The following is a 13,554-nucleotide window of genomic DNA, read 5'->3' on the forward strand; positions in this document are numbered from 1 at the left end:
TGAGGTAGGTCTCAGGGTATCCTTGTAACTGATGTGAAGACTGAGGTTCAGGGACAAGAACAGAAAAGACAGAACTAGATACTGATGGTGGCTTGGAAAGACGTACCAAGGAGAGAAAGGCTGGCTCAGCTTTCAGTGGTCTGTCTGCAAGGAGCCAAAGGTAGTCTAGCCCGGAGCAGAGATGTGAGGCACACGCCTCATTCCCTATTGGCTTCCGCCATTCCCAGGCCCCTTACTGTACATCATCCATCAGCTCCCTCCCACCCCACATCCTTTTCTTTAGTTCACTGCCTCTTGCCCAGGAGCATGCTTCGAATCCAAATCCGTCCTGCTGGCCATGTGACTTGGAGCAGCAGGCTTACCCTCTGTGTTCACGGAGTCTGATAACAGCAGACTGGGGTGAGCACAGGCCTCGGCAACTGTAACTGATATTCTTAAAAACTGCGGCTTAGCACCTCTCTCTCTCTGTTTTTCGAGACAGGGTTTCTCTGTGTATGTAACCCTGGCTCTCCTGGTACTAGCTCTGTAGATCAGGCTGGCCTCAAACTCACAGAGATCCTCCTGCTTCTGTCTCTCAAGTGCTGGGATTAAAGGCATGCGTTGCCACCACCGCCACTGCCACCACCACTGCCCGGCCCATTCTCTTTCTTATCACAGCTTCTAGTCTGCCATTTGCCTGGCTCAAAATTAAATGGTGATATGGCTAGCTGGTAGAGGCACTTGCCACCAAGCCTGATAGCCTGGGTTTCATCCCTGCAGCCCGCACCATGGAAGGAGAGAACTGGCTCCTACAGGTTGCCCTCTGACCTTACCCTCCATGTGTTAGAAATCCTAGCCACTCCCTCAACTACATGACCGCACATGCACTGTCCAGTAGCCAGGCAAGATGCTTAGTCAATCCCAGGGCCTTACATCCTACATAATCCATGTGCTGTGTGATCACGGAATCTATACACATTCACGGCATAGCTACGTAAACCCATAAGCGCATGTGCGGGGCGTGGGGGGGTACCCTATAAAAGCAGGTTCCACATATTCCTTCCCTTTCTTCCTGCACTGTCTTTTCTCCCAGGGCGCTGCTTAATAAATAACATTGCACCGTGTAATAAATAACACCATGGTACATGCACACACACATACATACACAGAATAAATGTGAGGGAGTTTTAAAATAAATAAATAAATAAATAAATACTGTCATTTTGGCATTCAAGAGCCTCTAAGGCAGTGGTTCTCAATCTGTGGATCATGACCCCTTGGGGTTGCATATCATATATTTACATTATAATACATAAGAGTAGCAAAAATTACAGTTATGAAGTAGCAATGGAATAATTTTATGGTGGAGAGAGGTTTACCACAACATGAGGAACTGTATTAAAGGTCGCAGCATTAGGAAGGTTGAGAACCACTCCCCTAAGGTCTGATCCCCAAATTCCTCAGCTCTGGCTCAGTCTTCGGGTGCCTTGCACAGTTCACTCTGAAGCCCTCAGAGGAAAGGAAAAACTGGTGTTTCCTTCCCACTCCACAGCGGGCCACAGGAAAGCCAGTGTTGGAAGCCTGGCTCCTACACTGAGTCTCAGCATTCCTGCCCATGAGGCGGCGTTCCCCCTACTCTGTCGCTGTTCTGAGAAGCTGATACCACGAACAAGCTTCACCTTCTGGGGCAGGCATCACAGGTACTTTTCTCTTTTCCACAGATAATGTATGCTTACTTCATGTCGTCTCTAAGCAGGGGACTCTGCAAAACCGTCATCAAGGACTTGCCAGTGTAGTGAACCTGGCCACCTTACCCTCAGCCACACTTTTGCCTTGTCTCCCTAGGCCAGGCTTCCCAAGGGCAGTCTCCCAGATTCTGGGCCTGAGGCCAAGCCCACTGAGTACGTCTTGAGTACATCTTGTGGGGACCACAGTCCGGTAGCCTGGAGAACAGCAAGTCAAGAAAAGGTTCGTATCAGAGAAGAGGGTGCCTTATTAGGGTAGCCCCCCCTCCAGGGATGGAACGTATTACAGGGTGCCTACCAGGACCTCAGCTTTAGCTTCGTGCGGCCACCATCCTCTCCACGCCAGCCCCGATCATGAAAGACGACAATGAAGCCTTCTTTTGATGAGGGAATTGAAACAAAGCCCAGTGATGGGTCTAAGTGCAAGTGGGATTTGAACCCATGGCTGCCACGCAAATCTATGTTCTTTGGATCACCCACACTTACTGCCTTGGCTGGGTAGTCCCCCAGGTCTTTCTAAGGATCTGTTAAACTTATTTTGGCCAGGAGAACCCCAGTAAAAGGGCCAGGCAGGCTCAGGGTTTGTTTCCAAACCACTTTTCACCGGGTGCTGCCAGCACCAGGTCCAGTCCCTGAAGGAGGTTGAAACTCAGAGCAAGTGGAAACCTCCCCCAGTGTGGCGTTCTGAGATGGAATTTTTTTTCTCTTTCCCTTCTAATTTTGAAATAACAGCAGGGTGACAGCCCAGGCAGAGCTCCCCGGGGGCTTCATGATTTATTCAACAGGTGGCTTTTTGCTGTGGAACACGCACTGCAGGAATTCGCTGGAGTCGGAAGTGGAGACTCAAGGAAACCCATGGGCTCTTATCTCCCACCCCCAACTTCACCCAGAAGTGAACAATGACAATCTCAGGAGGAAAATGAGGTTTGCTCCCCCCCACCCCAGGCCGGGTGCCTGATTGCCAAAGAGATAGTGTCCCAGCAGGAAACAATTAACTGCCATTGTATTATTTAGGCTGGAGCCAGGGGGAGGTGAGGATTGGGTGGGCGATTTGCAAGTTTATTGGCCCCTCCTGCCCTTTTCTACACAAATGTACACTAATCCCCTTGAGCCCGGAGTGGGCTAAGCCAATAGTAAGGTCAAACTGATTGTTCCACTCCTTCCTTCCGGTGAGGCTAGCTCATCTCTAGCTGAATTCAGCACTGACTATTTGGGGGAGCGGTTTGTCCATACTTCAAAAGCCTTATTTATCTATAAACTGACAAACCCCCAATGCTTCCTTGGTCCGTGGAGAGGCTTGCATTTCAAGAGTTTGGTACCTGGCGGGATACACATAAGGAACACAGGTGACTTGTAAGCTTTCTCTATCACTACAGCTGGCTCAGCCGATGGCCACTGTGCTGGGTGTCAGATACCATCCCGCCTTCTAGGAACAGCTAACAGGGAGTGTGCTCCTAGGACAAAACACCTAGATTTGTAAGCAACAGAAGTGTATTTCTTATGGCTGCGGGGGGGTGGGGGGGGTGGGGTGGGGGGAAGACGACCAGGACGACAGGGGAGGTCCAAACCCCAAACTCAGACAGGCTTAGCTTCTGAGATGGCACTTTGAAAATCTGTGATCTTACAGGTAGAAGGGACCAAAGGGCAAAGAGAGCTAAACACTGTATGAAGCCTCTCTTATAAAAAGCCTTAATCCCACTCTTGAGGAAGGAGCCCTCAGGACCCCGCCTTCTCCTGAAGGCCCCATCTCTTACTACTATGGCAATGGAGATTAAGGTTCAGCATGAATTTTGGAAGGGACACTAACATGGAAACTGCGGCAAAGGAGATGAAACATTACATAATAATCAGTTACAACCCAGCATGAGTGACATGGACAGATAGATTCCAGTGCTGAGACCATGCGCAGGGTCCCTGGGAAGCCAGGTCTGCTCCATTCAGCTTCACTGTGTCTCCTGAGGAAGGAGCTTGGGCTTTCTCAGACGCAGAGACCCCAGGACAGAGGGACAAGGCAACCTCACCTCGGCTCCCCAGCTGTGGATGGTCCTTGTTCCCTTTCGCTGGACCAGATGCTGTCTGTAGCGGTGAAGGAGGCCGCAGGTAGGGAGAGCATCAGGAATGAATGATGTAGGCGAGAGAGGATGGATCGTGGATTGCTAACACACGGAATTCTGATCTATTTTAACACAGGTGGTGAGAAGAGACAAAATCCTGGGCATATTTGAATGCATACCCTATAATTCTTCAGTATAAGTTGGTTGCTAAATCAGGTGTAAGTTGGGAAACAGGAGAGGCAAGAATAAATAAGCACAAGTTTTTCTTTTGTTTTTTGAGCTGGGGGTCTCACTGTGTGGCTCTGTCTGGCCTGGAACTCACGAAGATCCACCTGCCTCTGCTTCCCAAATGCTAGGAGTAAAGGCATTTGCCACCAGGACCAGCTTTTACAACAACAACAAAATCTTGACCCCTGCATGATGATTCACACCTTTAATTCCAATACCAGAGAGGCAGAGGCAGGTGGATCTTTGTGAATTCCAGGCCATCCAGGGCTACATAGTGAGACCCTGTCTCAAGCAAAACAATTATTTTTAACTTAAAAAGTGTGTTTTGCTTGCATGTATGTCCATGTACCACATGCATGCAGTATCTGCAGAGGCCAGAGGAGGGCGTCAGATTCCCGGGTTACAGATGGTTGTGAACCATCATGCAGGTGCTGGGAATCAAACCCAGGCCCTCAGGGAGAGCAGCCAGTTCCCTTAACCTGAGTCGTCTCTCCAGCCCCAAGGCTGGATTGTTTAAAAATCAAACAAACAAAACCATGTCTCAAGAATGGATGGAACCGGCTGGAGAATGCTATGTACCTGTCCATCCTGCTTTCTTGGGGCAGGATCTCACTTTGCAGCCCTGGCTAGCTCTGAATTGGGAATCCTCCTGGCTCTTCTTATGCTCCTGCTACTGAGAACTTTGACAGTTTAAAAAAAAAAATCACTCTAGCGAAGTCTTTTCCCTGCTAACCCAGGCCTGGGTTCCAGAGAGAGGCCCTGGGCAGCGTGACCTTCTCACTCTGTTTTCACACTTTAAACTTTGTTTTGGCAGCTTTGACCTAAAGACAGCAGTTTCAATTCCCCTGGTCCTCCTGGGTCAAGGGGAAGCTTCCTGCCTTGACCTTTCTGTCCAGCTCCCCTTAACCCCTCCCCACCTCAGGCATTTCTTTGTCTGTAGATTACCATCCTGGTGGTCCCTGAGGGCAGGGGGGCTGGGAGTGTGAAGTCTCCCCTGCTGTCAAAGGAAGCCCCGCTGAAGCGGGAGCTGAGGCACTGCCATTAGGAAAGAAAACAACACTCACAGAGAGATCTCTATCTGGACCATTTGTCTGGTGCCCTCCCTTTGAGGGCTTCCCAGGAGTCCGGGTCCCTTCCTGCCCTGGCTTCTGCCCTGGAGGGAAGGTTTTTTTTTTTTTTCTTCGTTCTGAGAAATCCTGGGCTTGCAGCTCCAATTCACCCCAGCTACGTGTGTTAGGTGGCCCATTCCTACAGATTTGTCGTTGAACACCTTTTGTGGTGTGCGTGTGCGTGTGCGTGTGCGTGTGTGTGTGTGTGTGTGTGTGTGTGTGTCTGTCCGTTTCACGTGTAGTAGGATTGGTCATAGGAGACTTGTTGGAGAAGACTATTTCTTTATTAGAAGGTTCACATCTCAAACTTTTCCTCCTTCTTTCTCTTCCTTTCTCTCTCCCTGCTTCCCCTCCCTCCCTCCCTCCCTCCCTCCCTCCCTCCCTCCCTCCCTCCCTCCCTCTCTCCCTCCCTCCTCCCTCTTACCCAGGGGGATTCTCACATGCTATGCAAAGTGGCCCAGGCATTGTCCTGTTTCTTTCAGGATTTCAGTCCGAACACCACTTTCTGAGAGAAGCCATCCCTGATCACCACTCAAAGCCATTCTCAGTCCTGTTGTGAATCCAATGCCTTCGCATCACTTTTCACTCTAAAATTATCCTGAGCATCTATTTCTTACTTTCTTTTTTAAAAAGATTATATTTAAAAAAACTTTTAATTATGTGTGTAAACTTGTGGGTTTGTGTACCTTCATGCGGGTACTACATTACTACAGGCCAGGCTTTTGGGGCTATGCAGTGGGAGAGACCCCCTTAGGTTGTAGAAAAGTTGTTCTCAACTGTTCTAACACTGTGACCCTTTAATACAGTTCCTCATGTTGTGGTGACCCCTCCCCCCACTCCCAACCACAAAATTATTCTCATCGCTACTTCATAACTGAAATGTTGCTACTGTTATGAATCATAACATAAATATCTGTGTTTTCCAGTGTTTTCAGGCGAACCTTATGAAACGGTCATTCGACGCGCTCTCCCCCCCCCCCAAAGGGGTCACAACCCACAGGTGTAGAGGGAAGGAAGCAGATGAGAGTTCAGTAGGAAATATGTGGGGGCTGGGGAGATGTCTCAGCAGTTAAGAGCACACACTGCTTTGGGAGCGCATCCCCAAAGCTCTGTTCCAGCATCCATGTCAGACTGTTCTCAGTCCCCTGTAACTCCAGTTTCGGGAGATCGGACATCCTCTGCTAGGTCCTTAGTTAGCTGGAGTGATGAGCTGTGAGCTGCAGAGCCCAGGGAATACTCGGTCCCTACCCAAGTCCTTTGATCTGTGCTTGCTCTTCCTGTGTGATGACTGTCCTTTTGTAGATCATGGAACCTCTGTCACCTTTTATCAGCAGGCATTGGGGGCTCTGGGTTAAGCATTCAGTCCATCTCCAGCACAAGATCCAGATGGTAGATCTTTGACTATCCTGTGCCGCCAGAATAAGCCATATGGTCCCTCCCTTTCCTTAAGGAGCTTCCCAAATCACCCAGACTTCCTGGGTTTCTATCCAGCCTGTGCCCTCAGGCCAGAGAACCTTGGAGATGGCGTGTGTGTGTGTGTGTGTGTGTGTGTGTGTGTGTGTGTGTGTGTGTGTGTGTGTGCAAACTGTCTCAGTAGGCCACCAGTTCAAGGAAAGACGTGTTAAGGATGACAGGAGGCATAGGGCTCTTCCTTTCTTAACCACCTGACAGATACCAGCTCCGGAAGCTAACAAATGCCTGGACTCCCAGCACTCACTGGGTAGAGGTACAAGGATCAGGGGTTCAAGGCCGGCCATTGCTACATGAGACCTTGTTTTAAAATAAATAAACAAGAAAGATTTTTAAAGGAAAGGAGGAAGAAAAGAAAGAAAAACCTCAACTTGTCCTATGCTATGAAGGCCGATAGGGCATTGCCTGCGCCAGACTAAACTTGCAGAAGTCTGGGGTGACCCTGGGACTGTCAGCTGGCCTGGCAAGAAGGTGTCTTAGAGAGCAAGGGACACTCCTGGTACAGATGCCACTGGCCTCACCACCAAGTTTCAGGGGACCATTATTTACAAGACTGTCTTATCCAAGCCACTGAAGCTATGGGAGGCAGGATGGAGACCAAATCTAACGAATGAGTTATTTATATCTATATCCCAGACCTCAGAGGGAAAATTCCCATACTTAGCCGTTCCTAGATGGCCCTGTGACACAGGATATTTAAAGTAACAATGGGTTGAATTCTTGTTCACATTTTTTGGCAGGGCTCCAGTCTGAAAGTCCACAAGAGAAAGATTCGTTGGTCTGTGTAGCTTGGGAGGGGGGCGGGGACTGTTTCTAATTTGAGATCTATTCAAGATCTGAGCCTCTCTCCCACCCACCCCCCTTCTTCCTGGAATTACAAAGAAAATAAAATTTTGATTTTAGAGACAACATTCCCTGTGATCCACTTTGGAAGACTTGGGGAATGTAGTTATTTGTCCTTCCCAGTCCATCTTTGAAGAAAACGGGGTTATTTTAAAGAAAGAGAATAGTTTTTGACAATCCCAAGCCTCCCTCCTTCATTCCTTAGACTTGAAGGTGGAAATAGCCACTACCCATGGAGGCAGCCTAGAAGCCAAGTTCTGAGGATGTTGTGACGTTGTCTAGAGGCGGACACGGCTCTGGGCACAATCCCTGACCTACTTAAGTCCCACTTGCAGGAAGACACTCAGAACGAGTTGAGAATGACAGGTGATTCCTTATTCAGTTGAGATGATAGCTGCATGACTTCTCATAACTGTATTCTAGCATGATAGCCAGTATTCTAGCATGTATTCTAGCATGTAGCAAGTTGTACACATGTAATAGATAGTGCTTGATGGAATACAGTACTTGATTTTTTTTTTTTTTTTTTTGAGACAGGGTGTTATGTAACCCTGCCTAACCCTGAATTCAATATGTAGTAGAAGGTGGCTTTGAATTCCTGGTCCTTCTATCTGTGCCTTCAAAATTCTGGGACTATAGTTTTGTTTTGTTTTTTTGTTTGTTTGTTTTGTTTTTTGTTTTGTTGTTGTTGTTGTTTTTTTTTTTTTTTTGAGACAGGGTCTCTCTGTGTAGCCTTGGCTGTCCGGGAACTCATTGTGTAGACCAGGCTGGTCTCGAACTCACAGATCCACCTGCCTCTGCCTCCCAAGTGCTGGGATTAAAAATGTGCGTGCCACCACCGCCTGGCAATTATGGATAGTTTTTAAGGCTCTTCCCAACCGTAGGCTTTTTTTTTTTTTTTTTTTAAACACAGGCTTTGTAAAGAAATAGAGATTGTGGGTGAGATGGCTCTGTAGAGAGAGGTTTTTTTGGTTTTTTTGTTTGTTTGTTTGTTTGTTTTTGGGGTTTTTGCCAAGCCTCCTGATCCTTGGGGCCTCACGTGGTAAAGGAGAGAAGTGACTTCCCACACTTGTCCTAAGACCACATGTGCGCCCTGGCATGCTCACACACTCATATTTGCCATATAGTCCAGACTGGCCTCAAACTCACAGAGATTCACCTGCCTCTGCCTTCCGAGTTCTGGGATGAAGGTGTATACCACCATGCCTAGCCCTAAAAATTTTAAAGTAGAGAATGTGCCAGTTTTATCAGCTAGAATGACTTTGATTCCAAGGGACAAACGTTTTCCAACTCCAAATGGCTTAACTTACACAAAAGATCTATTCCTTTGTAAACCTAGAAGTCTCTAGGTTTAAGGACATGGAGACTAGTTAAGTTTTTTTGTTGTGGTTTTGTTTAAAGCCCAAGATCTTCCTTTTCCGTCCGTCTGTCCGTCCGTCCCTTCCTCCCCCCTCCCTCCCCCCCTCCCTGCCTCGCCTATTTTCTTTTTGTCATCCAGGCCAGCTTCTGTCTTCACATGGGCTTGTTCATGGTTCTAAGAAGGTTACAGTCTTATTGTTGTTTTTTTGTTTTTGTTTTTCCGAGACAGGAAAAACAAAACTGTTTCTCTGTGTAGCTTTGCACCTTTCCTGGAACTCGCTCTGTAGCCCAACAGTCTTATTGTTACAAGAACACGGCACTTAGTGTTCGTTTCTTCTCCTGTGTCTCAACATAATGAAACTTTTTACTGGGGTTATAACGCTCAGTGGTAGACTATTTGCCCTCCCACTCTATTGGCCAGTACTATGTCACGTGTCTATTGATAAGCCAATCACTAGCAAGGGGCACAGAGCCAATGGGATTTGGTTAATCCCTGCTCTGGACCTGCCAATCGTGAATTAGTTTTACCCCAATCTGGTGGCCCGTAACAAACGAAAACTGGGGATGGATGCCAGCTAAGTTGTTTGCCAAGGTAGTTAGGAGAGGGAAACTGTGGGAGCCCCACGCCTCCCTGAGGGACCGTTGGCAATGTACGGTTGTTGGGAGTGTTTTCATTTTCCTCAGTGGTATAGCCACTGATAACCACCCATGGCCAGGCAAGAAACTCTTTAAACTCTGGGTCACACACGGAAGGAGGACGTGAAATAGGAGAGTAGAAGAGAAGGATGGGGCGGCAGAGACTGAGCCAGGCCAGAGATGTATGGGAGGCGGGAAGAAGAGAGGAGCGTGGCTCTCAGGAGCAAGAGCTGGTATCCAGACTCCGGGGCGGGGGCAGCCCCAACAGGTTGGAAGGGCACAGCCAGGCTGCAAGAGGTGGGCAGCACCGCACAGTGTCTTAGGGACATTGGTAAAGAGCCTGACTTGCACATCAAGTTCAACGGAGCTCAAAAGTTTTATTTTATTCTAAAACTCCTTTTTATTTTGAAGTTTCTAAGGTTTGGGATTTATTTTTTATTTTTATCTTATGTGATGGGTGTTTTGCCTGCACGTATGTCTATGCACCAAGTGTGTATGGTATCTGCAGAAGCCAGAAGAGGGTGCCGGGTCCCCTGGTTAACACCCTGTTGTGAGCCCGACATGTAGGTGCTGAGACTTCAACCCAGGTTCTTTGGGAGCGCAGCCAGTGCTCTTAACATACGAGCCATCATCTCCCCAGCCCCTATTTTGAAACAGTTTTAGATTTTTAAAAATTTGCAAAAACAGACCGGGTGGTGGTGGCGCATGCCTTTAATCCCAGCACTTGGGAGGCAGAGCCAGGCGCATCTCTGTGAGTTCGAGACCAGCCTGGGCTACCGAGTGAGTCCCAGGAAAGGCGCAAAGAAACCCTGTCTCAAAAAACAAAAACAAACAAACAAAAATTTGCAAAACCAGTAGGGAAACTCGCTATTTCATTTACCCACTTCCCTGGTCACCGTACCTAATGACCACAGCACATTCATCGAAACAGGAAACTTAACTACAGCACGGGCTTCGTTTGCCACTCCTCACTTTATTCCGCATCAGTGGCTCTCCTCAGCTCCAGGGCCTGGTTTGGTCAGGACACCATTTTACACGCCACTGTCATATCTCCCCCACTCTCTGGCTTCTGTCTTTCCTTGGTTTTCAGAACCGTATAACACTGGAGCAGCAGTGGGAAGGTGTTTTGTGAGACCACGCCCCAGCTTAGGCTTATTCGCTGTTTTCTAATTATTGGACCAGGGTTATGAGCTTGGGGGAAGAACAGCAGAGGTGACGTGTCCTTCTTGCACCAGGTTCTGAGTTTGCAGGATCACATGACTTATGACCAGTGATACTCAACCCGTCACTTGGCTAAGGCTGCATTTGTGAAGGGCCTCCACAATGAATTGGCTGGTCCCCTCCCCTTCATTATTCTGTAGGAGGATGTAAACTGAGTTTTCTTTGGACTGCCAGCTCACAAAAACGACACGTAGACTTATTGTCAATTATGAAAGCTCAACTGATAGCTTAGGCTTGGTTTTTTTTTGTTTGTTTGTTTTTTGTTTTTTGTTTTTCGAGACAGGGTTTCTCTGTGTAGCTTTGCGCCTTTTCCTGGAACTCACTTGGTAGTCCAGGCTGGCCTCGAACTCACAGAAATCCACCTGGCTCTGCCTCCCGAGTGCTGGGATTAAAGGCGTGTGCCACCACCGCCCGGCTAGGCTTGTTTTTTTAGTTAGCTTTTATAACTTACATTAATCCATTTCTCTTAATTTATGTGCTATCCTGAGTCTCATTTACCTATTCTGTGTACTGCCCATCCTGCTTTCCTGCTTCCTCAGTCTCTGGCGGGTGATTCTCCGAGTCTCCACACTTCTTCTTCCCAGTATCCTCTCTGCCTCCCAAATCCTGCCTAGCTATTGGCCATTCAGCTTTTTATTAAACCAATCCGAGTGACACATCTTCACAGTGTACAAAAAGACTATTCTACACTCAAGAGGAGGGAAAACTGTAAGATTTAAAGAGGGAGATAAGAAAGGACTGGATGAAAAGGTGATGGTCACCACTGAGTGAGTGCCCTAAGTTATACAGACCTGGCGGTGACCGCCCAGTCAAATCTGCCGTCCGTAAGAACAACGGCCCTTTCTGTTTCCTCCTGTTGGCTTTCTTAGCTGTCTTTCAGGTGAATCCCATACCATCCATCAAGGATCTTGTTCTAATTCACACACCATCTGCCAGGGCTTCCTGTACCCCTCAAAGGCAGTCTTTCAGCATGTCTCCAACACAAACACACACACACACACACACACACACACACACACGCCCAACTGCTCCTGGTTTTTGTCAAAGGCTCCTGCAGCAGGGCAAGCATAGGGAATAGGGTGTGGTCCAGGTGAGGTTTGTGGCCTGCAGAGCAGAGCACAACACAGGGAGGTAGGCAGAGGGGATGGTGAAGGTCTGGGATGAGCTAGGAGAGGATGCTGGCTATTAGAAGACGGAAGGCTGGGGAGATAGTGAAGTGCTGAGGACCTGAGTTTCAGACCCAGAACCCATGGATACAGTGGTGCCTGCTTGTCATCACAGTACTAGGGAGGACAAGACATGCAGGTTCCCTGGATCTCACTGGCCAACTAGCCCAGTCTGCTTGGAGAGTTCCAGACTAGTGAGAGACCCTGTCACTAAATAAATAACTAAACAAGTAAATATAGAGAAAAGACATTGCAAAGGTGGGTGATGTCTGAGAAATGATACCCAATGTTGCCCTCCAGCCTCCACATGTATGTGCACTTATGTACATGTCTATCTAAGGGCACACATGTGCAGCCACACACATGAACTACGTGAAGTTACACACACATTCAAAGGAGAAGGTGGAGCTAGAGAGGCATAGGAGATCAAGTGCTAACGTGCTAAATGAAAAAAGCAGTTTGCAGACTAGCTTGGTATGTGAGTCCAGGTACAGCTTCATCTTCTCTTAAATACATATCCATGTATTCATTTTTTTATTTGTGTATACATTGTGTATGTGCAGATAATGTGTGTGTGGAAGGAAGAAGTCAATATCAGCTGTGGTTCCTCAGGAAGCTGGCCATCTTGTTTCTGAGACAAGGTCTCATGGCGACCTAGGGCTTGGCAGTTAGGCCAGGCTGGCTGACCAGGGAGCCCCAGGAATCCATGAATCTCTGCCTCCCCAGAGCTGGGGTTACAAGCATGCACCACATTTGGCTTTCTGTTGTGCTCTGGGGATCAAACTTAGGTTCTCCTATGTACATGGCAAACATTCCCTGCTGGGCTATTACCAGTTCCCGTGTGTGGTTTTACAGATAGAAGGGCAATGCCTGGCACACAGTGGACACTTTCTTTTTCTTTGCAGTTCTGGGGTTCGATTCCAGGGCCTCACATTTTAGTCCAAGCACCATCCCTCCCCCCACAGCCTGCCACTTAATCTTTTTAAAAAATATTTTTAATTTGCTGGGTGGTGGTAGCACACACTTTTAATCCCAGCACTCAGGAGGCAGAGGCAGGCGGATCTCTGTGAGTTCGAGGCCAGCCTGGTCTACAGAGTGAGTTCCAGGACAGGCTCTAAAGCTACACAGAGAAACCCTGTCTCAAAAAAAAAAAAAAAAAAAAAAGAAGTTATTTTATTTTTTATTTTATGCATGTAGGTGTTTTGCTTGCATGTATGTCTGTGTACCACATGAATGCTTGGTACCTGTGGGAGCCAGAAGAGGGTATTAGTTTCATTGAAACTGGAACTACAGATGGTTGTGAGTCACTATGCAGGTGCTGGGAATTGAACCCAGGTCCTCCGGAAGAGCAGCCAGTGCTCTTAACCACAGAGCCATCTATTCAGTGGTTTGTTTTAAATTAATCTATTTATCCATCCATCCATCCATCCATTTACTTTGAGAAAGGGTCTTTCTATGTAGCCCTGGCTATCCTGGGATTTACTATGTAGACCAGACTGACCTCAAACTCACTGAGATCTGCCTCCCTCTGCCTCCTGAGTGCTGAGATTAGAGGCCTGTGCCAGCATGCTTGACCCCCTTGACAAACCTCCCTCCCTCCCTCCCTCCCTCCCTCCCTCCTTTCCTTTGAAACAGAGTCTCTTTACATAGCCTTGGCTGTCCGGAACTCACAGATCAGGCCTGCCTTGAACTCACTGAGATCCACCTGCCTTTGCCTCCCAAGTGCTGAGATTAAAGCTGTGTG

Source organism: Peromyscus maniculatus, chromosome 19 (assembly GCF_049852395.1).
Source record: "Peromyscus maniculatus bairdii isolate BWxNUB_F1_BW_parent chromosome 19, HU_Pman_BW_mat_3.1, whole genome shotgun sequence".
Taxonomy (NCBI): Eukaryota; Metazoa; Chordata; class Mammalia; order Rodentia; family Cricetidae; genus Peromyscus; species Peromyscus maniculatus.